Source organism: Aotus nancymaae, unplaced genomic scaffold, assembly GCF_030222135.1.
Source record: "Aotus nancymaae isolate 86718 unplaced genomic scaffold, 86718_ANA_hifiasm-v0.15.2.pri h1tg000014l, whole genome shotgun sequence".
Lineage (NCBI taxonomy): Eukaryota > Metazoa > Chordata > Mammalia > Primates > Aotidae > Aotus > Aotus nancymaae.
Genome location: NW_026988425.1, coordinates 109132444 through 109157920, shown reverse-complemented (window position 1 = coordinate 109157920; position 25477 = coordinate 109132444).

The window sequence follows — 25477 nt, the reverse complement described above, 5'->3', positions numbered from 1 at the left end:
ACATTTTCCTGAAGTTATTTCCTGTTGGTTGATTGGGGCACGTTGGCTTTGGTTTTAGGTGCAAGCAATAATGTTGTCTTCATATATTTTGTTCAGTTATAAACAGTGTCAGTGATACCTGTGATTTCTTCAGTAGCTTAGGGTGCAGTTATCAGTGGAGATTGTGGTAAAGTTTTGCTGAGGATGGGAAAGCTAGGTAAGCCAGTGCTCAGGCCCAAGTGCTGGCAGTAGCAGTCTAAGCATGCTTGTCTTTTGATCTGACGGTGGCAGATGCTGGTATCAGTGTTAGTGGGTGTAGGTTGGCCAGTTCTTGGACCTCCAGGTACCTTGCTTGAGTGTCAGCCGTGACATCAGTAGGTCAGATTGGTGGACAGGTTCTCAGATCCCTGGGAAATAGGCTTGGTATGGTTGATGGCAGCAGCAATGGTAGGGCAACCATTTGGCTCTCAAGCTGTCTGCATTGGTGTTGGTGATGGTTGCAACAGGCTGAGTGGGTTAGTACCCAGGCCAGCTGATAGTATCTGGGTAGCCCAGCACTCCCAGTGGTTTTTATGGGTATTAATTGTGGTGGGCAGGAGTGTGGTGATCTTCAGATTCCCTCTTGGGTGGAGGCAGCAGTGGTGGTGGTGGATGGGGGAGCCTCTCCTCAGGGCACATGCAAGTGCACTGGGGACCTTTTACTCTGGATGGTAAGGTTGCTGTCAGTGGCAGCAGTGTCACTGGGGCTGGTGTCACTGCCTGTAGCTTTCACTTTGTCTATAGCAGCAGCGTTCAGCAGCAGTGGTGCCTGCAGGCAAAGGATGTCAGTTGGGCTTCAGAAATGTAAAGATGTAGGGGCAGTTTGGCCCAGGGCAGGATATAGTTTGGTGTGGGCTGGGCTCTCAGAATGGCACTGCAATGTTTATGCACTGAGACTTAGCAAGACTTAGGTCTTAGTGGGTATTTAAGACTCAACATGAGCTTTCTCTCCAAGGCAATGTTTCCAGGCAACTGTCTGTGTTAGTCTCAGGGCCTGTGAAGGTCAAGGGGCTCTTCTATGACTGAAATTTAGACTAATGGGAGTCTCTTACTTACACTTTCCCCACATTGAGGAGCCTCTCCAGGCTCCAGCTGATCTTAGCTTCCCTCTCCTTCCTTGCCTTAGGTGTTTCCTGTCACTTTTCTGTTGAATTTCAGTATTCTGTCTTAAATAATCCATTCAAAGTGTGATTATCTACACACTATTTTGACTCTTCTTCATGGAGGATGCAAGTGTCAAATGTCCCTAGTCAGCCATCTTGAAATCCCTTCTGAATTTTCATTTTTATTCTGTTCAAAATATATTTCAATTTTTCTTGAGAATTATTTTTTTATGTGTGTTATTAAGAGTTATATTGTTTCATTCTGGAATATTTGATAATTTTCTAGTTTTCTTTTTGTTATTAAGTTTTAGTTTAATTATATTATGGTCTGAGAACATATTTTGCATGAGTTCCATTATCTTATATGTTAGTTGTGTCTTGTGACCAAGGATGTGGTCTATTTTGGTAAATGTTCCATATAAGCTTGTGAAAAATCTGTATTCTGGTGTTGTTAGAGAGAATGTTCTTTAAATGTCAGTTGGATCAAGTTGATTGATAGTGCTGTTCAGATCATCTGTATGTTTACTGATTTTGTGCCTGGTTGATATATCAATTGCTAATAAACTCTGTTGAGGTTTCGAATACAATAGTGGATTTGTCTACTATTAAGTTTTTTCAGTTTTTGCTTAATGTGTTTTGTTTAGGGTATGCACTTTCAGCATTGTTATTCTTCTTAAAGAACTGCCCATTTATCATTATAGAGCATTTCTTTTTATTTCTGACAATCATTCTTGCTTGAAGTCTGCTTTGTCTGAAATTATAAAAGCTCCTTCAGCTTTCTTTTAATTAGTGTTAGCATGGTATATCTTTCTCCATTTCTTTATTTGTAACTTACAGAATTATTTTATTATGTTAGTTTTCTATAGATGACATAGAGTTTTGTTTTGTTTTTATCCATTCTGATAAATCTTTGTCTTTAAATCAGTTAATTTATACTATTTATGTTTAAAGATATTATTTATATTTTTGGTTTTTATTAATTGAATTTTTCTTTGGGTTTCTTATTTTTCTTCATTTTTCTGCTTTTCTGATTTTAATGGAGCATTTTATATTTCCTCTCTTAACATATCAGCTATATTTATGTTTTAAAATATTATTGGGTCCCTATAGTTTTCTGTACATAGTTACATCTAATATAATTTCACTTTAAATAATACTATATTGTTTTCATATGTAGTGCCTTAGAATGTATTCTTTCCAAATTCTCCCTTCCATACCTTGTGACATTGTTTTTATTTACCTCATTTATTCATGTGCTATATTCACCCAATATATTGATTATATTATGATTTTGTATAGTAATCATTTAAATAAAGAAAGAATTAAAAAATGACAGTTTTTTTCTAATTTCATTTATTCCTCCTTTTATGCTTTTTTCCCTTTAAAAATATCTAAATTATTTACCTATAATATTTTTTATGACTGAAAAATGTCTTTTAAGAATTTCACTGCATATAATTCTAGGTTGATTTTTTTTCTTTCAAATATTCAAATATTTTACCAATTCTCTTCTTGCTTATATGATTTCTGATAAGGAGTCTGTCACAACTCTTAATTCTATTCTTATTTCCCTATAGTAAATTATCTTCTTCTCTCTATCTCCTTCTCTCTTTCTTAAAATTTTCTTATTTTCTCTGGTTTCTAAAATGCAAATATGGTATGTCTATGTGTGTGTGTGTGTTTGTGTGTGTGTGTGTGCGTGCGCGTGCACACATGTCTTGGTACTTAACTGCTTGTTCTCTGAGATTTTGTTTAGTCTATCTCATTAATTGTTGAGAGTTGTCAGCCATTATTATTTCATATATTTCTCTACTATTCTCTTACTCTTTTCATTATTTTATCCTAATGATACATATGTTACATTTTTTGAAATTGCTCTAGGGTTCTTGAAATTCTGTCTCCCCACACTACCAACATACACTCATTTTCTTTGTATTTAAGTTTGGAAAATTTGTATTCACCAGTCTTCCAGCTCTTATACTTTCCTCAGTCATTTATAGTCAATGGATGACCCCATCAAAGACATTGTTCATATTTGTTATCTCTTTATATTACTGTTTATTTTTGCATATTATCTACTTTTATCTCTCATACAGGCCTTAACAATTCAACTGTAGTCATTTTAAATTCCCTGGCTGCTAATTTTATCATTCTGTCATATTTGAATCTGGTTCTGATTAGTGCTTTGTTTCTTCAAATGGTGTTCCTTCTTGCCTTTATGCATGCCTTATCATTTTTGCTAGAAGCTAGACATATTGTATCAGGTAAGAGGAACTGAAATAAATGGAACTATAATGTGAGGATATTTGTTTATCTGATTAGGATATGGCCTTTGTTTGATGTTTGTGATAGCTCTAGGTACCAGAGGCTTCAAGTTGCTATAGCATCCTTGTTTTAATTCCCTCTTAACTTTGGGTTTCCCTAAGTAGTTCTAGTTAAAGTTTGTGTCTTGTATTTCTTTCACGCATAATCAATTGTATTTATAAGGTAGCCCTACTTTTTTTGTTTTTCAGTCATGTTTGTGGGATGGGGAGTGTTCTATAATCTTCCTATGAAATCACAGTCTTTTAGTGGGCTTGTGTATTGGAGCTGTGCTCTCCAGCTGTTTCTCCAGTGGTACATCTGGTTCTCAATAGTCCCTAATTATTTCCTTGACTGGAATGTTCTCCATCTTTTTCCTTGATACTCTGACTTCTATTGGATATCCCGTCCCTTTAAGTGAATTGGGAATACTGAATGGTACTGAATGGAAGAAATTTTCTTTCTGGTAGCAGTTTCTAGCAAAGACTTTCCCTTGAAGAGTGAGATTTGCTTATAGAGAATGTCATGAGTATATTTCACAATGATTATTCTTCCCCTTTCTCCGTTAGAAAAAAGTAAGGATATTTATCAAATTTTCACCATAATAACTGGTCTGAGTTTCTGGAGATAAAGCCCTTGAAAATTTGGGACCCCCCTCTAAGACAGTCGCTGTCAAGAATTTCTGTCACTTTGTCTAAACTCAGTCTCCTGCAATTCATCAAATTTAATATATATTTATAAGGGGTTCAAGACCACCCTCAATTTTAATGATTTAATAAGAGGACCCATAGAACTCAGCCCATAATTATACAGTTATGATTTTCTACAGTAAAATGATTCAAAGCAAAAGTATCAAGGGCAAAAAATGTATAGGATGAAGTCTGGTGGAAAACAGGCTCAAGCTCCCCAGAGTCCTCTCCCAGAGGAAGCACATAGCCTGCTGTTAATTCCTACAGCAATGAGTTGTGACCATGCATATTAAATGTTACCTGCCAGGAAAGCTTATTAGAAACTCAGTGCCCAAAATTTTTATTGAGGTCATCCTTACCATAGCACATACCAAAATTCCAACTCCCAGAAGAAAAATAGGTATTTAGCATAAATCATCTGGTTTGTACAAACCGTTTAGGCAAAGTGAGCCCTGTTATTAGGTCTGGGAATGGCAGTAACCCCCCTGAAATTCAAACATCAGCCAAGGGCCAACCTTTCCAGCAGGTCTTTTTAAATTTTTTAAAATTTTTAAATTTTTTTGTTTTTTACTTTAAGTTCTGGGATACATGTGCATAACGGACAGGTTTGTTACATGGGTGTACATGTACCATGGTGGTTTGCTGCACCTATCAGTGTGTCATCTAAGCCTGAATGCATTAAGTATTTGTCCTAATGCTCTCCCTTCCCTTTCACTGCACCCCTGACAGGCCCTGGTGTGTGATGTTCCCCTCCCTGTGTATGTCCATGTGTTCTCATTGTTCAATTCCCACTTATGAGTGAGGACATGCAATGTTTGGTTTTCCGTTCCTGTGTTAGTTTGCTGAGAATGATGGCTACCAGCTTCATCCATGTCCTTCCAGCAGGTCCTTCTAAGGATAGCACGTACAGACCTGCTATGTTGAGGCATATGCATCATGTATCCCCCAGTTTATGGCTCCAGCATCTTCTGCTTCAGGTTAACAGATTTCAGTGGCTGTGTCTCTCCAGATGTGCCTCTCTCACCTGATTTCAGAGTAGTAACTTACCCTGTAGCATCAGTTTTCGAAAAGGTCCAAGAAAAGTCATTGCCTTTCCTTTATTCTAGGAATTTCTTGTTGAAAGAATAACATCGATGAAATCTATGCTCTTTATATGTCATGATTGAAATAGGAAAACCCGAGGAGTAATTTTAACATCACAAATTCTCCTTTGGGAAAGTATTTACCTAAGTCTAGTGTTGTTGTGGTAACAACGAACAAGACTTTCTCTTCTTCCTGGAGAAAAAAGTAAACAAAAAGAGAAATACAGAAAACAATGTCCAGAGGGTAGGTGTATGTGTGTGGGGGTTGAGAGTTGCAGAGGATGGCTGGGAGGGTGAGTGGTTGGGTGTGGCTAAATAGCAATACCCACCAACTCTCAGCAAAATGTTGAGGGTTTGGAGAAATAATTCTCAACTATATTCTAACTGGGGGGAATTTTTGTAGGATACCATTGTTTGAGCCCCATCCAAGACCAATTAAATGAAATCTTTTTGATGGAATTCAGGCAATGGTATTTTTAAAACATGAAATAAAAGCACTGCTAAAAGAAATAAAAGATGACACAAACAAATGGAAAAAACATTTCATACTCATGGATTGAAAGAATCCGTGTTACTCAAATATCCATGCTGCCCAAAACTATCTGCAGATTCAACACTATTTCTATCAAGCTACCAATGTCGTTTTCCACAGAAGTAGAAAAAAACTATTCTAAAGTTGATACGGAACCAAAAAAGAGTCTGAACAGTTAAAAAAAAAAAAAAATCCTAAGCAATAGGAACAAAGCCTGAGGTGTCACATTATCTGATTTTCAACCATATTAGGCCATAGTAATCAAAACAGTATGGTTCCGGTACAAAAACAGACACATAGACCAATGGAACAGAATAGAGAATCCAGAAATAAATCTACACACCTACAGTCATCTTATCTTTGACAAAGTTGACTAAAATAATCAGTAAGAAATATTTAATAAATGGTGCTGGGAGAGTGGCAAGCCATATGCAGATAGATTTAAGATTTAGATATGGCAGGCGTGGTGATCCCAGCACTTTAGAGGGTAGGTGTATGTGTGTGGGGGTTGAGGGGTGGGGAGAATGTCTGGGAGGGTGCTGTAATCCCAGCACTTTGGAAGGCCGAGCCAGGTGGATCAGGAGGTCAGGCATCCAAGACCAGCCTAGATAGAATAATAAAATCCCATCTCTACTAAAAATACAAAAAATTACACAGGCTTGGTGGTGGACGCCTATAGGCTGAAGCAGGAGAATCACTTAAGCCTGGGAGGCAGAGGTTGCAGTGAGCTGAGACTGCACCACTGCACTCCAGCCTGGGCAACAGCTCCATCTTAAAAAAACAAACAGATTCCATCTTAAAAAAAAAAAAAAAGTTAAAGATATGACCACAAATTATAAGAAAACTTAGGAAACAGCATTCTGACACAACCCTTGAGAAACAAATTTATGGCTAAGTCCTCAAAAGCAATTACAAGTAAAACAAAAATAGACAAATGGGACCTAATTAAACTGAAGAGCTTCTCCACAGCAAAAGAAACTATCAACAGAGTAAACAGACAACCTACAGAATGGGGGAAAATCTTCACAAACTATGCATCTGACAAAGGTCTATATCCAGAATCTATACAAAACTTAAACAATTCAACAAGCAAAAAGAAACTCCATGAGAAAGTGGGTAAAAGACATGAACAGACACTTCTTGAAAGAAGATATACCAGCAGCCAACAAACATGAAAAAGTGCTCAACATCACTAATCATTAGAGAAGTGAAATCAGAACCATGATGAGATACCATCTTACACCAATCAATATGGCTGTTATAAAAGAGTCAAAATATAACAGATGCTGGCAGGGCTGTACAGAAAAGGAAGCTCTTATACACTGTACATGGGAGTGAAAATTAGTTCAGCCACTGTGAAAAGCAGCTTAAAGATTTCTCAGAGGACTTAGAACAGAACTACCATTTGACCCAGCAATCTCATTACTGGGAATATACCCAAAGGAAAGAAATCATTCTACCAAAAAAACACATGCACTAGTATGTTCATTGCAGCACTATTCACAATAGCATGGTCATGGAACCAATCAAGGTGCCCATCAGTGGTGGATTAGATAAAGAGAATGTGATACATATATACTATGGAATACTATGCAGCCATAGAAAAGAATAAACTTTTTTTGTTTGTAGCAACAGGGATGCAGCAGGAGGCCATTATCCTAAGTGAATTAATGCAGGAACAGAAAACCAGTTAACATGTTGTTCTCACTTATAAATGGGAGCTAAGCACTGGGTACACATGGATATCAATGCAGGAACAGAAAACCAAATAACACATTGTTTTCACTTATAAATGGGAGTTAAGCATTGGATATGCATGGATATCAAGATAAGAACAACAGGCCAAGGGTAGTGGCTCACACCTGCAATCCTAGCACTTTGGGAGACGGAGGTGGGTGGATCACCTGAGGTCAGGAGTTCAAGGCCAGCCTGGCCAACATGGCAAAACCTCATCTCTACAAAAAATACAAAATTAGCCAGGCATAGTAGCACATACCTGTAATCCCAGCTACTTGGGAGGCTGAGGCAGGAGAATCCCTTGAACCTGGGAGGTGGAAGTTACAGTGAGCTGAGATTGGCCACTGCACTCCAGTCTGGATGACAGAGCAAGATTTTGTCTCAAAATAAATAAATAAAAATAAAAATAAAAGATAAGAACAACAAACAACAGACACTGGGGATTAGCAGAGGTGGGAGGGGAGGGGAAAAGGGGCAAAGGCTGAGAAACTACCTGCTGGGTACTATGCTCCTTACCTGGGCGACAGGATTATTCATATCCCAAACCTCAGTCACATAACATACCCATGTAAAAACCTGCACATGCACCCCGAACCTAAAATAAAAGTTGAAATTTAAAAACCAAAAAAGAATCATGGAAATAAAGGGAGCGTCAGCAGGCTTAAGATGTCTGGATTAAATCCATAGAGTGGAGCTTAACTATACAGCAGATATCTACACGTGAGAACATGTGATTTGGGCAGATTAGTTACATGTATATGCGCTAAGGAAAGCATATTGTCCAACCCAGCTTTTAGGAAGTAATCCTAAAGAAACAGCATTTTAAAAGAGATGTATATTAATTGATACATACAAAAATATTTACTGTAATTGTGATAGAAAACACTCTTGTCCCAGATTCTTCACCGTTCTCAGTATCTATGCTTTTTACCATGTCCTCTTGGGGTTTCTCTTTACAAAGCTGGAGTACACTTTGAGTTTGGTCATATGATTTGGTTTCAATAATTTTTTATGGGCATCTGTAATGTCACCAAGGATTCAGAATGTGCTTGTAAAGTCAAACTTGTTCCTGCTGTTGCCATAAAATAGCATACCCCAGATAGCCTAATGTTTCATGGAAGAAGAGAGCCACTCGGAGAAGATCCTGAATTGTCAGGCTATACAGGGAACCACAGCTACCATGGCTGAGCAGTACATCTATGAATATGAAGATTATTATTTTAAGACACTGAGTTTTGTAGAGGTTTGTTACTCAGCATTATTTTAACAATAGCTGACTGATACAGTAGTACAATTTACAATATTAAAATCTCAAAACAACTTAAAAGTTTCATAATAGGACTAAGTGAAATATGGCACATTCATGGAGATGTAGTTACTAAAAATAATGTTATAGAAGAATATTCGCTGACCTGGAAAATCCCATTAGATACTTGATAAATGAATATATAGCTATCAAATACTGGTATAATATGCTTTTTGGTAGAAAATATGTATAGATTTCTCTCTATAAATATCTATACATTTATATATAAATTTACATTTTTGCACAAGAAAGACTAAAAAACTAAAGACCAAGATATTAAAAAGTGGTTATTTCAGAATGTTGAAATAATAGTTTTTTTCTACCTTTATACTCTTCTGTTTTCCAAATTTAGAGGTGTAAATAAAGGCAAGGGAGATTTAACAGAGCTAAATATTCCAGACAGACAGCTGCAGATTTCCCCTCCATATTACAAATTTTGAGCTGGTCTTTCTGCATGCTAACATGATTGCAAACATCTGAGAGAGTGTCTGCACATCTCAGTATTTGTAAAATGTGAATGAATGAGTATCTGAATGAGGATGCATAGTTTATTGGTGTCAATAAATGTTTTCATCATTGCAGTATATCATTTGTAATTTGTATCAACTCTTCCTTCTTGATTCAGGGTGAAACTTTTTGCAAAACAGTATTGCTGACACAATAGGCATTTAGTGTTTGTTTGGTGAGTGTGTGAATGGGTGGTTGAAAGATTGAGTCAATGATGGAATGAATGTCAGATGGGTGAGAGATTGTAAAGCAAAACCACAAAAATCTCTTGTCCAATTCCACTTGTTTGGCAAGGAGACCAGGCAGGAGGCAGGACCAGCTGCAGTGGGGGTTGAATCTATTATTTAATGTATAAGGGATGACTCTGTACACTGTATCTATATGAGTGTCACCGTGGTGGTGTTCCCCTTCATAAGCAAGTAGTCTTTTTTAATTTGTTAACCTCTGTGTTTCAGTAATACATTAATCATGAGTAAATGACTTAAATAATATATTGGTAAGGTTCTTTAAATCTTTGTACCACCAAAGAACAAGTTCTTCGGAATAGTGGCTGTCTTCTTTAAATGAATGCCTGAATATGAATAGGTTTGATATCAAGCTTTGGGATTAGATCAATTGTATATGTCATATAAAATAAATCAAATAACCCAGGAACTGACAACAAAATCTTTCCATATCCAGAAATTTGCCCACATTCTTACTAGGAGTAATCTGAGTTTGAGCTGCACCATAATCTTAACTCAGGACCTCAAGCAATCATAATCAAATAGTCTTCCTTTAATAATGAAAATTAGCTAATGCTGACAGAAGAAACCACCTCATTTCAGAATGATATGTATGTAGTAAATAGTGTATCTAGATGTGTTTGTATATATTTCAGTTTCAATCCATATATCAGCTCTTTCTTACTGTGTGATTCAGGAAGCCTGTCTTAGTGCGTTTGCACTATTATGAACAAAAATACTCTAGTCTTTGTAATTTATAAGAACAGGCCAGGTGCAGTCCCTCACACCTGTAATCCCAGCACTTTAGGACGCTGAGGCAGGAGGATCACTGGAGCTCAAAAGTTTGAGAGTAGCTTGGACAACATAGTGAGACCTCATCTCTAGAAAAATTTAAAAACTAGCCTAGTGTGGTGGTGTGTGCCTGTAGCCTCAGCTACTTGGGAGTCTGAGGTGGGAGGATTGCTTGAGTCTGGTAGTTTGAGGCTGCAGTGAGCCAGGATTGCACCACCGCACTTCAGTCTGGGCAAAGGAGTGAGATAAAAATATCTCACATTTTTATTTTTTGATGTCTCAAAAAATAAAAATAAAGAATAGAAATGTATTTTTCACAGTACTAGAGGCACAGTACTAAAGGTTGGGTTATCCAAGATCAGGACACCAGGAAGTTCGGTGTCTGGTGACAGCCTGGTTTCCGCTTTCAAGATGGTACCTTGCTACATCCTCTGGAGGGGACTAATGCTGTGTCCTCACATGATGAAAGGGCAAAAAGGGCCCCACAGTGGTTCCTTCCAGTTCTTTTATAAGGCAGTAATCCCTCATGAATGGCAGAGCCCTTGTGACTTTATCACTTCCCCAAGGCCCCAACTCTTAATATCACCACGATGAGTATAAATTTCAACAAGGGTTTTGGAGGGGACACATTGAAATCATAGCACTCTGCCATTTCTGAGGTTACCTGTGCACAGAGCTGTGAAAAGCTCTGAATGAGATAAAGATTAAGCCTAGTCATGTTCTAAGGCAGGCAATGCACTCATCAGATGGGACAAGTCAGCTAATTTATGTAAATTCTTTTCTACAAATGACACTAACAGTACCTAGTTACTGTGAGAATAAATAAGGTCAGTCATATACAGTGCCTGACATGGGGGTTTGGTTCATATTAAGCACTGAATAATTATTAGAGTCCTCCCTGTTATTTCTCTTTTAATGTTATTTTCCTCTGTCTTCTGTTTTTCTATGTTCTCCTTATTTTTCCCTCTCATGTACTAAGAATTGCTGATTCAGAGCAGACATTTTTGATAGGATATACCCCACTGCATTAGACCCAGTTTCTCTCTTGCCCCAATATACATCTACTTTTTTTTTTTTTTTTTACTTTTTAGATAAAATTTTAATAAGGTACAAATAGACTTCTGAATACAAAAGTCATCCACCTTGATCCTTTCATTGTCCCAATCATTACTACTGTTATTTGAATTTAAATCCATTATTTGCTATTATATCATTACTTTTTCTTTTCTTTTTTTTTTTTTGAGACAGAGTTTAACAAGTTCTGATTCTAACTTTGAAGGATAATGGTGGCACTTCTTGATATCAAATTCTTCCAGATTCAAGTCAGATGGAAATAGAGAGATTTTAAGATCTCAGAAAAAATTTAATTGTATCTCACATGCTTTGATTGAATCAAAATTTTATCTCAGCAGGAAGAATGTTCTGCAATTGATTGGCTTAGGTCTGGGTCATACGCTCCAATTCTGTAGTCAAGTGACAGGGCTCCACTTAAATCACAGCCTGCAAGTGGGTTGAATAGATGCTGAGATGCTTAAATGAACACATTTAACTTACACATTTTTATTTTATTACCAGCCTTAGAATCTTCCCATTCATACAGCAACAGCTCCTCAGGTAATATTTAGGAAGCATGGACTCATTTATATGGAAAGTATTAGAAGAATTTTTAGCCTCAGGATACTAATCTGTAGGATTTTATTTTTTTAGAAAAAAATGTCATGAAGACTCATATAAGGAAATTTATCCAATATTATAATATCTTCACCAGTTTTTTCCCAATTTGACTCTTTCCTATTGTTTACCAAATTATTCCATAATTAATGAAGGAGAACAGAAAAGAGCTTCTTCTGTTTTATTTTCTGTGTCTCATCTTCTTCTTTGACATCCATCCTCTACAGCATCACCAAACTGAGGCTGAGTCTCCAACTATTTAATACTATTTGGTGCCAATGCCATACTTTATTCCAGAAAGCCTCATGGTAGCCATTAAACTTCAAATTACAAAGAGTTTTTGAAACAAGAGGCATACAATCCTGTAAATATGTAATGTAGGAGGAAAAATACACAAACACACACACACATGTTATCATGTGTGCCAGGAGACATGAAGTCTTGTGTCAGGATGGTAGTCTGTACATATTCATGATTAAAAGCTAAGAGAAAAAGAGATAAAACAGATTATAAAGCTTTCTTTTTAGCATTTTGCTTCGATTCCACTAGACTTTTAATATCAACAAAATATTTCCCCAAACACCACTATGAAATAGGCCCACCTATCCCTGCTGTTCAGATATGGGAGCTGAGGCATAGAGAAATTTAATGTCTTTCTCACTTACTCACTGAGGACTCAGTGGACCTGGCTTCCATTTGCAGTGTGGGTAGACATCACCCTTACAACACACACACACACACACACACACACACACACACAGCTACAAACAAAATTACTTAGATGAAACTATAATTTTTAATGAAACAGTTCCTATATGTGGTTGATTCTATTCAGTTTACAAACCCATTTTGTTAAAAACAAGCCATAAAATTGACTGAACCTTTCACTTTTCCACGGGGCTGATGACTGCATACACAGTATAACCACAAACACCTTCACGTGTGGTTTCAGGAATAATAGACTAACGAGAAACAGGAAGGAAGGCAGAAAAAAATTAAGAACTAAAAGAAGAATGTGAAGGAGTGAGTATAAAGGGGAACAGAGAGGAATGCCCACGTAAAAGGCCACAGCCCATTGAGCAACCAGAACTGAGATGCATTGAGAGAAGACCGTTGGAGTAGGCCGATGGGAAGACTGACAGCCTCGGAGCTCTTATTATGATCCAAGAACTGTGACAAGGTCATTACGTGTGTGAATTTATTTAACTCTACCCTGACCTGAAGAGGCAGGTACTGTTATTAATATCACATTTGCAAAGATGAGAAAGATGAGGGACAAATGAGTTAAGTAACTTGCCCAAGGTCATAAACTGGTAAGAGATGAGAAGAGTTTGTGACTCTAGGCAGCACAGGGTGTGGCCCTGAGCACTGCTTGTCACAGTGACTGGGAATGAACCTGGAAGGTGCAGAGAAGCCCTGGGGCAGTGAGGGGCTGTGAACCGGAATAGTGTTTAGTGCAAGACATGTAACAGATGCCCAGTATATGTTTTATGTGCATGGAGGGGATTCAGGTGATTGACAGCGGTGGAGTAAAATGTGCAGGTAGATGAAAAATGGGCCCAGCATAAAATGCACAAAGGGCAGAGAGAATGGGGAAGTCAGGAGGGAAGAGAGAAAAATAATTGAGTAATTCAGGTAGCCAAAGCCTTGAGCTGGATTGAAATGTCAGCCAGTTGCACAGGGGCCAGAGCCAGCCCACCATAGGCAATCCTCAGAAGTAGCCACTGTCTTTACAGGCGGGACCACAGGGAAGTGTGGTGGTTAGGTTCTGGGAGCTGATAGTGTCACAGAGCTGAGCACCGTATGTAACAAAGAGTAGACCCTCAATCAATGTTAGCCCTTTGCTCCCAGTACTACTCTTAATACCTACGGTATACTAAGTACCGACTACAGGTTAGGTAGCGGTGATACTAAAGAGGGCCTTATAAATACGGGTTTGGAGTCAGGCAGTTTTGAGTTTGAATCCCACTTCTGTCACTTAATGTTCATTGAACCTTCGGCAAATGTTCTCAGTTGCATTTCTCTTTTCTCTGAATTATGCCTAATAGTGATTAGCACAGTACTCATGGCATCGTGATGGCTCCAAAATTGTTAGGTATTGAAGATATTTTGACATTGTTACCATCCAAAGTATTAATGCACATCACTTGCAGATGATGGAGCTTACAGTTTAACAGGGATGAGAAATACATAAACAATGGATGCTCTGGTGAACACAGGTGCGATCTTGCGAAAAGAATGCCCTCCTCCCCCTGTAGATTACAGACTGCCTCCTCCTTTTCAGGAAACTGCCTTTGGGGGCATCAACAAGGTCAAGGTGACAATTCAGCTGTCTCAGCAAAGCCTGAGGAATAATAGAAAGATTTCCCTGCAGCATTTAAAATTGACTCATAAAAATATACAGGAAAATGGTAAGGTTGCATTGTATGTTTAAATTCAAATTTCATCAGAAGCCTGGGAAATATTTCTGAGGTTTAGAATTTAGGCCACACACCTGAAAGCAAACCTTTATCAAACCAAGAACTCCCTTACAAAGCAGTTCTTCACATTATTTGGCATTTGTTTGTCACATAGTAATTATCCTATTAATCCAAATTAAACCCGTATCTTAGGCTCTTTATCCAAAGTGTGAATATAACAATTAGTGGCAGGGGGTGGGAGGGGAGCTAAAAAGGAGGAGGATTTTAGAATCATGCCTTGTCATGAGAGCAGATATTGTGTGTTTTTTTTGGCAGCACGAAAGAAATACACTTTTAACATAATATAGTGTAAGAACTAAGATGCATGAGTGTAGTTAAGAAATGATGATAAATTATAGGTTTTTAAAGGTCTTCAAAGTTCATACAGTGATCTTCAGGGACATTATATAATTGCAAACCGTCTCCATTGGTGGGCACACCAGATCCTTCTGCTACTTTATATTCCAGAGACTTCTATTTATGTAACCAAAGAGCCCTATAAAAGATCATCATTTAATACAGGATCCCATCCCACAGATCCAATAGGCAGCAGCAGCGAGATCCTAGGGTAGGACTTCCCACATGCCGCTGAGCAGCCCTGAGCACCTGCTTTGTAAGAATACCCTCAAAACCTAGATGACAGGTTGATAGGAGCAGCAACCACCATGGCACACGGATACCTATGTAACAAAACTGCACATTCTGCACATGTATCCCAGAACTTAAGGTAAAATAAAACAATAAAATATAAACAACACCCGGGAGAGCCTGCTAAGAGACATATTCTCCTGCCCCACTTTGGAAGATTCTATTCAATAGATCTGAAGCACAGTTTCAGGATCTGTAAATTTTACCAAGCTCTGCACATGATTCTGATAGCTAAGAGTGGAAAATCCGTGTCAAATGCCAAGTACAGATCTTGCCTGATAGTGAGAATCTCCTGGGCTGTTACATGCAAATACAGACCTCCAGGCCACACTCCAGACTCACTGTATCTGGATCTCTGAGTTCTGAGCTCAAATGCTGTTTTGACTGCTCCCAGATGAGTCTCAGCTTCCAGCCTAGTATGAGCTTATATATCAATGCTCAATGTCTGTAAATCCATTTTCTAACAATATCAGTCAGTTCAGAACTGGAGACAGTTTTGAGCTTTAATTCACCTGTTTTACCTACTAGACCTCTGGGTCAGTTCCATAACCAAGAAAAGTCTCTGGTGACTCATCTGTGAAATAAGCACAGGTTATTGTGAGGATTAAAAAGTAATGAGCATAAAATCTCTAGTAAACTGTCTGGCAGGTAGTGGGTATTGAATATTTATTTCTCACCACCATGACTTTATTTATATCTTAAATTCACTATAAATTCACACATTTGCGAAGTCTAAAATAAAACATTTTGATGGAGGAATTATGATCAAAACAAAAATAAGGTCACATTCTGATTTTGCTAAAAAAAAATAAAAAAAACCCACTAATTTCTGATGAGGTTAAAATGAAACTAGTACATGTACGCTGCTATAGGCAAAGTAAATTGACAAGTCTTTTGGAAATTTGATGTGTTTCTAAAATTATAAAAATACTCAGATTTTTTGACTTAACCATTTTCTTCCTGGAAAATTTTCTAATGAAATTGTCCCCAAAGATGGAAAACACTATTTAGATAGAGAGGTTCACTTCAGTATTACTAAAAATAGTGAAGAATTTTAAAACGGCTTGAATGTCCAACAAGACATTTAAGACCAGGTACATTCATTTAGAGATAATATTATGAAGCCTCTAAATGCAATAGTATATGTTATACAGCAACAAATAAAAGTATCCACCCTGTAATGAGAGAAAAGCAGAGCCTAAAATTGTATCTATTTTACAATTACAAATTTAAAATATTTATGTGTAGAAGACATGAAAAATGAATAATTAAATGACTATGGGCCTGAGATGTTGTGATTTTTTAAATTTAATGCTATTATTATTACAATACTGCTGCATGTTTAATGACTACTTTAAAATATTGCTTATCCTTTTTATTATTTAGCAGAAAAAGACAGCATCCACAGAAATTCTGACATAAAACCCCCTTGAATATCTCTGATAATTAAAGAAGAATCTCATTTGTATTATAGGGCCACTCTGGTTAATCACCAAGCCCTAAGCAGAAAGAGATCAGATTCAGTGACAAGAAAACAAAAAGGGTAACCCAACAAGGGCGTGCCAGGCTGGACACAGGAATATGAGCTAAACCTAGAACAGATGCCCAAATTCAGGACTGGAAGGGAGTGTTGGTCCACAAGGCAGCTGCGCCTGCAGGGCCGCAGAGGCATGGACACCCCTGTGGGTTCGTTAGGTCCTGCGGCATGGGAAGGGCAGCAGAAGTACATTTTCACGTATACTGAGTAGAGTCCGAGACAAGAGCTGAGCTGAGCATCAGCTGGGATGCCCTAGAGAGGGGCTTGGTTCCCTTTTCCTATGCTCATTCTCTTTTCCACATGCCTATGTGCTCTGAGGCCATGCTGACTCTGTGGATGCAGTTTGGACATTATTATGTTGTTGCTGTATTCATTTGCTAGGGCTGCAATTTGCTCAAGAAACAGAATTTTGTTTTCACACAGTTCTGGTAGCTAGACACCCAAGATCAAGATTTCAGCAGGGCTGGCTTCCTCTGAGGCCTCTCTCCATAGCCTGTAGATAATTGTCTTCTGCTCCCTGTGTCCTCATATGTTCTTTTCTCTGTACTTGTCTGTGTCCAAATCTCTTCCTCTGTTAAAGATGCCAGTCAGATTGGATCAGGGACCACCGTAATGATCTCATTATAACTTATATGCCTCTTTAAATCCTCTCTCCAAATATAGCCATATCCTGAGGTACTGGGGGGCTAAGGCTTCAACATACGGATTTTGCAGAGAACATAATTCAACCCACCACAATTTTAGTGCTTTAACTGAGAACATGAAAAGGCTCCCTGGAGAACCAGGTAACCAGTCACATGTGTGATACAAGGTGTGCATGGGCAGAGAGATTCTGTGTGGTGGAAAGAATCTTGGATATTAAACTTGACCTAATCTTGGACATTACTTGACCTTCATTTTATAGAATAGGGAGAGGCTTGGGTGGGTTAGGTGGGCTGCCTGGGACTATAGCAGGCGAGTTCACCCGCATCTTTGGAGCCTCCTGGTCTTTTTGAGACACCATGCAAGTTTTCCCTTTTTTTTTCCCCTGGAATTCCCCTTCTTCCCTTGAAGTAGTACAGCTAATTGTATCTCAAGCCTGAGTCCACAGACACACTAGCCTTGACAGAGGGTGATTCTGAGTAAGGGTCAAGGCTACATGAGCCCCTCTTCCCCTTCCTGAGATGTGGTTCTGTCAGATTCAATTGCAGGACAAGGATAAAAGGCTCCATCATATTCCAGCTGAGGCTGTTTATCTGCAGTTTTCTAGAAGAAGTGGAGTAGCAAAAATGGTTCTCCTCAGAGGACTCCACTTCCCCATCAAGGAAGAGGAAAACCCCAGCCATGATGATCCCCGATGCTGAAAACCAGCTGGGCTTTCGGTCTGTTTCTCTGTGCCTCTCACTCTTTCTGACCTCTTCCCCTTCAACAGTGGCTGCTTTCCCATTCCTCAGACATGCCAGGCACCATGTTCTGTCCAAGGACCTTTGTAGTGGACACTCCATGTCTGTGATGATCTTCAAGTATTCTCATGGCAGCTTCCTTCAAGTTCTCTCACTGAAGCCTACCCTGATCATCCTATTTAAAATTGCGAGCCACTACCCCACCAATCCTACACCTATTACTACCTATGCCTTTTCTGTTTCTCTATAGTAATTAACACTTTCTAATATATTCGATAATTTATTTACTTAGTTTTTCGTTGATTGTCTATCACCCTCCATTAAAACACATACATATCAATAGTTTTTAAGAATAACGAATTCCAAGAACTAAGAAGGCACTGAAGAAATAGCTATTGAATGAATGAATGAATGAATGAATGAATGTCTTCTGCACCACAGTTCAGGGTGACTAAGCATTCTTTTCTCCAGCCAACTTAAGTCTCCTGGTAAGGAGATTAAGAGACACAGAAGGAGGAAGAGGATGTTGGCTATCCCTCTGTGTACTGGTTTGGAGAAGTATAAAAATGTCAATTCTAATTATCTAATAATGGTGGAAGGATCTTATGGTTATTGAAAATCTATTTGGCTGTAGTCAATTCAATAGTTATATCTTATAGCAATTCCACTTTATAGATCCAAAAATTCAAGTTCATGGGGGGAAAAAAGGTCACTGTTTTAAGATCACACAGGAAGTAAGAGGAATCAAATTAACAATCAAATCCAGATCAGTCGGGACCCCACGTTCACTGCTTTTGATACACCATCACTACAGTCCTTTATTTAGTGCCACACCAGGACATATTCATTTCCCTCTATTTTCTTAGAGGGGAGGCAATATTTGGCATGAAAGAAAAATTAGATGCTAAAGAGATCCCTAAAGATGCTGAGTGAGACATTGCCTGACCTCAACTTTATGGCTACCTGAGTATCCAACCAAGGCCCCCTCTTACCCAGTGGATTCCCAGTTCAGTGTTAACAATACATGTGGGTACTGATTAATTTGGGAGTGTGTCCTCTAGCATTTGTTACCTGTATTAAAGTACAGTCTTACATGACTGATGGAAGTTTATAAAGAAATAATGATTCAATGTTTTCTTTACAATAGCATCACTATGACTTCTTTGTTTTTCTCTGTTTTTTCTTAAGTGGAATAAAAATGGATAGAATCACAGTTAGCTTGCCCAGAATTGCTGGATACACCAAGGGAATGAGCCACCCTTGTGCATGTTCATGATGGGGTGGGTCTGCTAAGCCAGTGGGCTGCTCACAGGAGATCTGTACATCAGGGCTGGGACTGGTTCTGTTCTTGAGTCACACATGTCTGCAGCAGGTATTAATGTTCACATCACAAACACAGAGTGATAGAATATCTCTGTTTTTCCTAAAGTATATACACAGATATGCTATAAGTCCCCATTTTGAAAAGCACAAACCATTAATCTCAGTAGATGTGGGGAGACTTAGTCAGCTGGCCTATGTCTTAGGTGCTATGGGGGAGCAGTAATCAGACACCACGCTTTGCTGAGGATGAGGGTGACATAGACCTTCAGTCATCCGTCTGTGCACATCATGGCTCCTCATTCTGAAAGCAGGCATCAAGGCCCCTTCATGTTCACTGCCATCCTCGTCTGTGTTGCTCAATTGTACATGTCAGTTTGACTGGACTAAGGAATGGCCAGATAGTTGGTAAAACATTACTTCTGGGTATGTCTGTGAGGATATCTCTGGAGAGATTAGCATTGGAATCAGTAGACTGAATAAAGACAATAACATTCTACATGTGAGCCAGCATCATCTGTTCTGAGGGTCAGAATAGAACAAAAAGACCAAGGAAGGGCAAATTTGCTCTTTGCTTGAACTTGGACATCTAAATTTTCCTACCCTCAGATATCAAAGCTCCTAATTCTTGGGTCTGTCAACTTGGGCTGAGACTTACACCATTGGCTCCTTGGTTCTCAGGCCTTTGGCTTTAAACTGGAATGAAACTCACTGGCTTTCAAATTGCAGGTGGCCAATCATGAAACTTCTCAGTCTCCATAATTGTGTAAGCCAACCCATCATAACTCCCTCTCTTTCTCCACATATATATGGAGATGTGTGTGTCTATGCGTATATATACACATATACGTATGTTTATATATATACGTGTGTGTGTGTGTGTGTGTGTGTGTGTATATATAAAACCTTAATCAGGACTTGTAATTATTCGAGAAGGAAGTTGAATGATTATGAGATTATGAGTCCTGGATGAATAAGGTACCCCTGGATTCTACACTGAGGCTGAGCTCCATATATATATATATATGAGAGGTAGAGATAGGTGATTGATTGATAGTTAGATAGATAGATAGATAGATAGATAGATAGATAGCTCTTCTATTGGTTCTGTTTCTCTAGAGAACTCTAATACATCATTCATTTTGTCATTTTCTCTTTTTGGAATTTCGGAACATCTTATTGCCCCTGTTTATCTGGGGGCACCAAGAACTCTCCTTTCCTATTAAGAGCTCATAGAAACCTGAAGCTACCCAGGAGATAAGGCCCAGATAAATCTATTGGGTCCTAAGCCTCAGTGTAGAATCAAGGATGTAGGGTCTCTTATCCAGAACTCATAAGCTCCCTCTTTGGTCTCCTGACTCTTTTCTCCACAGCACTCATGGACTTTTTACCTAATCTAGAAGCAAGGTTTCTTGACTTTTTATCTCTTCATCCCAACCCACCACTGATAGCCTGAGATGTGTGCCTTCAATTCTTTGTGGCTCAGACTTTTGAAGATTAAAGTTTATGTTAACTCCTAAAGCATATCCCCTTCAAATTCCATCTTGATACTCAAAAGACTAGAACTGACTTTTTTTTAAATTTTCTGGGCTCCGTGGTAAATAATCTAACCTGAGGCAGTGGATCCTTCATTGTCTCTTTTGAATGGAGAAGAACCATGAGGTTAAAAAAATTACCAAAAATAAAAACATACTGTCAAAATAGTATCTTACAAGACATCTTAACCGATGAGGGAAACGTGGTCAAACTCATCAGAAACCCCTGTTGCTAACTGAGAACTATGGGCTGATAGGCATGATCTCTGTTGTACAGGACAGATGAATAAGAATTCTCAGAAATCTCAGGATCTTCAGATGCAGTTGCCTCCTGGCAGGTTTGTGTGTGTCAGGGACTGGAAGGTTTATTTTTTATTTTCATCATTTTCCAACTAATCTGTCGGGTATTGGGTGCCCTAGTCCAGTGCTTCTCAAACTCTAACATACATGCAAATCACCTGGGATATGATCAAAATGCAGATTCACATTCAGCGGTTCTGCAGGGAAGCCTGGACCATGCATTCCTAAAGAGCTCCCAGGGGCTGCTGATGGTGCAGGTTTGAGTACAAAGTAGCAGGTTGATTTCATCTGCAAATTCCTCTCATGAATCCTATACTCCAAGCCTGCAGGATGCTCATAATTTTTAAATTATGTTTTGTCTATTTTGTTTGTCCTCTGTCTAAAAGAGCTACCCAGAGTAGATGCTTATTTCTATCTTTGTGCTTGTCAATCCTCAGGTCAAGCTCTCCTGATCCCTTGCTTTATCCATGTCCTAGAAAGAGGTCGTAACGCATCATGCTGCACTCTAATTTTAGCTTTTTTTTCTTATGCAACATATTATGAGTTCATTAAATACGGGGATTATTTGTCTCCTTTCTCATTACCTAATACAGTGTGTCGCTTGAATGAATGGATGACTGAATGAAGCTTAATGTTTGACAGATGATCAATGGCACAAATGATATCAGCCATATATGAACCACATATAGCTATATGCATGGGGGAAAAACCCCTCCCAACCTCATATTCTGACAAGAACAGATGATCAAGGCCATGTGTGGATTGCTAGGCCTGTTTCAGAAGAGGGGCTAAAGACATTGAGATTTTGTTCTGTCACTAATAAGATGTATTAATCTCTAGGACTATCTGTGTAAAGCGATTCATTCACCTTATACCTCCAGCACTCGGGGGTGGGAGGGGGCAACCAGAAAGAGGGGAAGAGAAAGATTTCTCCAGCTCTCCAAAGCTCCAGGGGAAACCTCATTGCATAGTGCAGATCACAAGGGGAGGCCCATGGTGATTATTACCTTTTGAAGATGGTAGATTCATTTCTGCAAAAGCCAATTCCAGGTCTGTTCCCATTAATCCCCTGCTTGATGAGAACGGCAGGGTGTAGTGCTAATGGTTTCTGGTTGCTTTTGGGCTGATGTGAAATGCATGTGATAATTAGCTAACTAAATTAGTTCTGTTCTCATTATTTTTTATATAAAATGGTTTTGTAGGGATGGATTTTTATAACAATATCTGGTCTAATTTCTCATTATCACCATTGGTTAAAAAAACCTGATAACATTTTTCTCCCCATTTTCAAGGATATCTCTTGTACTCACCACACTTGGTGATTTCCAAATATGCTCATATATGGCCTGTGACATAGGAAAAACACTAAAATCCTGGAATTATCTCTGTCCTCTGTCTTTCTTTTTGGTTCAGAGGACTGTCATCGCTGTTGGATTTCCTCTTGAATATTCACAGGTCAGTGGTGATTTTCTTCATGGCTCTAAATACAAAGAGAAGCACAAGATTTTCTGCTACTACAAGCACAGGGACGTTCCACCCCAACATGTTAACATCCCAGATGTATGACATGAGCCACTCTCTGGGACTTGCCCATCTGTTCTAAGTCTCAGCCACCTGGTGATTATGCAGAAAGAGCAGAATGCATACGGCTTTTTGTCCTGGCACGGCCATTATGTTTTAGGGCCTTACAAATCCCAGCATATACAGCTTGCTCTGGAGAGCTCCCTGTAGGATTTTTGATAGTGCATTATGTTAAGTTGCTTTAAATTAGTTGAATTTGCACCTCCTTCTTAGAGGTAGTTTCTTATTTTTGAACAAATCAATTCTGGACAGTCTTATATGTAGACAAATTCCCAGATAATATTTTGAATTGAATTACATGGCTTTACCTATTTGGGACTCAGCTACTGAATCGGCAACACAAGGAGTGTTCTAGGGTTAATTTTCCTAAACATGATATGGATGTTGTTATATGATATACCAAGATTTAGTTCTCATACTAATTGGGTTACTATGGTGTAACTTTTTAAAAGATGGCCATAGATCCTGTGACACTCCTCCCAGGGACAGATGGGGTCTAATTTATCTTCCTGTGCCCGGGCTGGCCTGAGTGACTTGCTTTACCAAGAGGAGGGGCATACTGAGACTTTTTTTTTTTTTTGAGATGATGTCTCACTGTCACCCAGGCTAGAGTGCACTAGTGTGATCTCAGTTCACTGCAATTTCTGTCTCCCAGGTTCAAGCGATGCCTCGGCCTCCTGAGTAGCTGGGATTACAGGCATGAGCCACCATGCCAGGCTAATTTTTTGTATTTTTAGTAGAAACAGGGCTTCACCATGTTGGTCTGGCTGGTTTCGAACTCCGGACCTCAAGTGATCCACCTGCCTTGGCCTCCTAAAGTTCTGGAATTACAGGCGTGAGCCACCCGTGCTGGGCCCACATACTGAGACTTCTGAGTGCAGGACATAAGAAACCAATAGATCAGTCTGGAGGATACCAGTCACCACATAAAGGGTCTGACAAGCCTCCCACTGCCATGTTGTAAGGAAGCCCAGACTTGATGTGGACAGGCCACATGGAGGGAGAGAGAGAGAGAAAGAGACCCAGCCAGGCTCCTGCTGATTAAACCATCTTAGCTCAGGTGCTACACATGTGAATAATGATACCATTTTAGATGTCCTGCTCAGTAGAGCTTTCAGATGACTGCAGCCCCAGCTATGCAAAAGAAAGCCCAAGCAAAAACTATCTAGTCGAGCCCAGTCAACCCACAAAGCCATGAGAGGCCATAGTAAAGTATTTCTTTCTAAGTCACTAAGTTTTGGGTGATTTGTTTAGCAACAATATAGAATACATGAACAAATAGCTCACTATTCTCACCTCTAAAATAGAGATACTGGCCAGGCGTGGTGGCTCACACCTGTAATTCCAGCACTTTGGGATGCCCAGGCAGGCAGATCATGAGGTCAGGAGTCGAGACCAGCCTGGCCAATATGGTGAAACTCTGTCTCTAATAAACATACAAAAATTAGCCAGGCGTGGTGGTCTGCACCTGTAGTCACAGCTACTCGGGAGGCTCAGGCAGGAGAATTGCTTGAATCCTGGAGGCAGAGGTTGTAGTGAGCTGACATTGTGTCATTGTACTCCAGCCTAGGTGACAGGGCAAGACTCAGTCTCAAAAAAAAAAAAAAAAAAAGAGAGATACTGATGCCTATCTTCTGTAAATACTGAAATTTAAGTATAAGTAGGTAAATCCCCTTAGCACATTACCTGCAGGAGGAGAGTCTTAATAATTCTCACTTCCCCTTCCTTTCCAGTTCTAACCATTTATAAATTTGTGATCAATTTTTGTAGGTCTGTATTTGCCCTCCAAAGTTCACCTGTCTGAAACATCCTCAGAAAGAGAAGACACTTATAACCATCCATTTATTTCATCAGTCACGACTTTCAATAATAGCTAAATCTTAGCCATCCAGAAACACCAAAGAAATAATAATCTGGATAGTTAAGTTTTACGGAGAGTTCAGCATACATTTTTTATAATTTTCAAAAATTTATTTTTAAAATCCTAATTTAGATGCAAATCTTGTTAACATCTATTATAGTTTTTATAGTATTAAAACACCAGTATACTCAACATGATGTTAATGTTTGCTGATCACTTAGTCACTGGGAGAAACACTAGTTATTATATTTGTTGTATAGTTACCATACAACCATTTGTGTGTACACTATAGCTCCCTGGTTGCTATCTTTTTTTTTTTTTTCTTGTTTAGTGAAGTTCTTACTCATGCCTTTCTGCTGATAGGTTAGCTGTCACATCCTGGAACTGACAATATAATTGTTTCTGGGAAACTTCTCAGAGACTACCTGGGCCACTGGCCAGACTATAGATACGTGCCTTTAGGTCAGGTGTCCACTCATGGTGCTGTCAGCTATTGCATGTTTGGATGATGAGACATAAAACATAATGACTATTGGGAAAGAATGCCACAGAAATACAAGACAATCAGCTGAAGGCCCTGGGAAGCACATCCTAATATCTAGGCCACCTGAGGGTTAGTGGAAGTCTACCCAATATCTAATAAGCTGCAGCACTAAGGCATTGCTCTTACTGCTCTCATATCAACCCGGCCTGTAGAGTTTAATTTCCTGATTTGCTGTCTGCTTTTCCTGATGAGATGGTGGCGCTTCTTGTAAATTCAAATCATCTGATTGCTGCCCTGACAGTTTTTCAAATCCTTGCCAATCCCAGTCCCTTCTTTTTAGGGTTTGTACTTCATCCAACTAGCTGCTGTTTGGGGCCTTAATTCACATTAAGAAATAGCATCTGTATC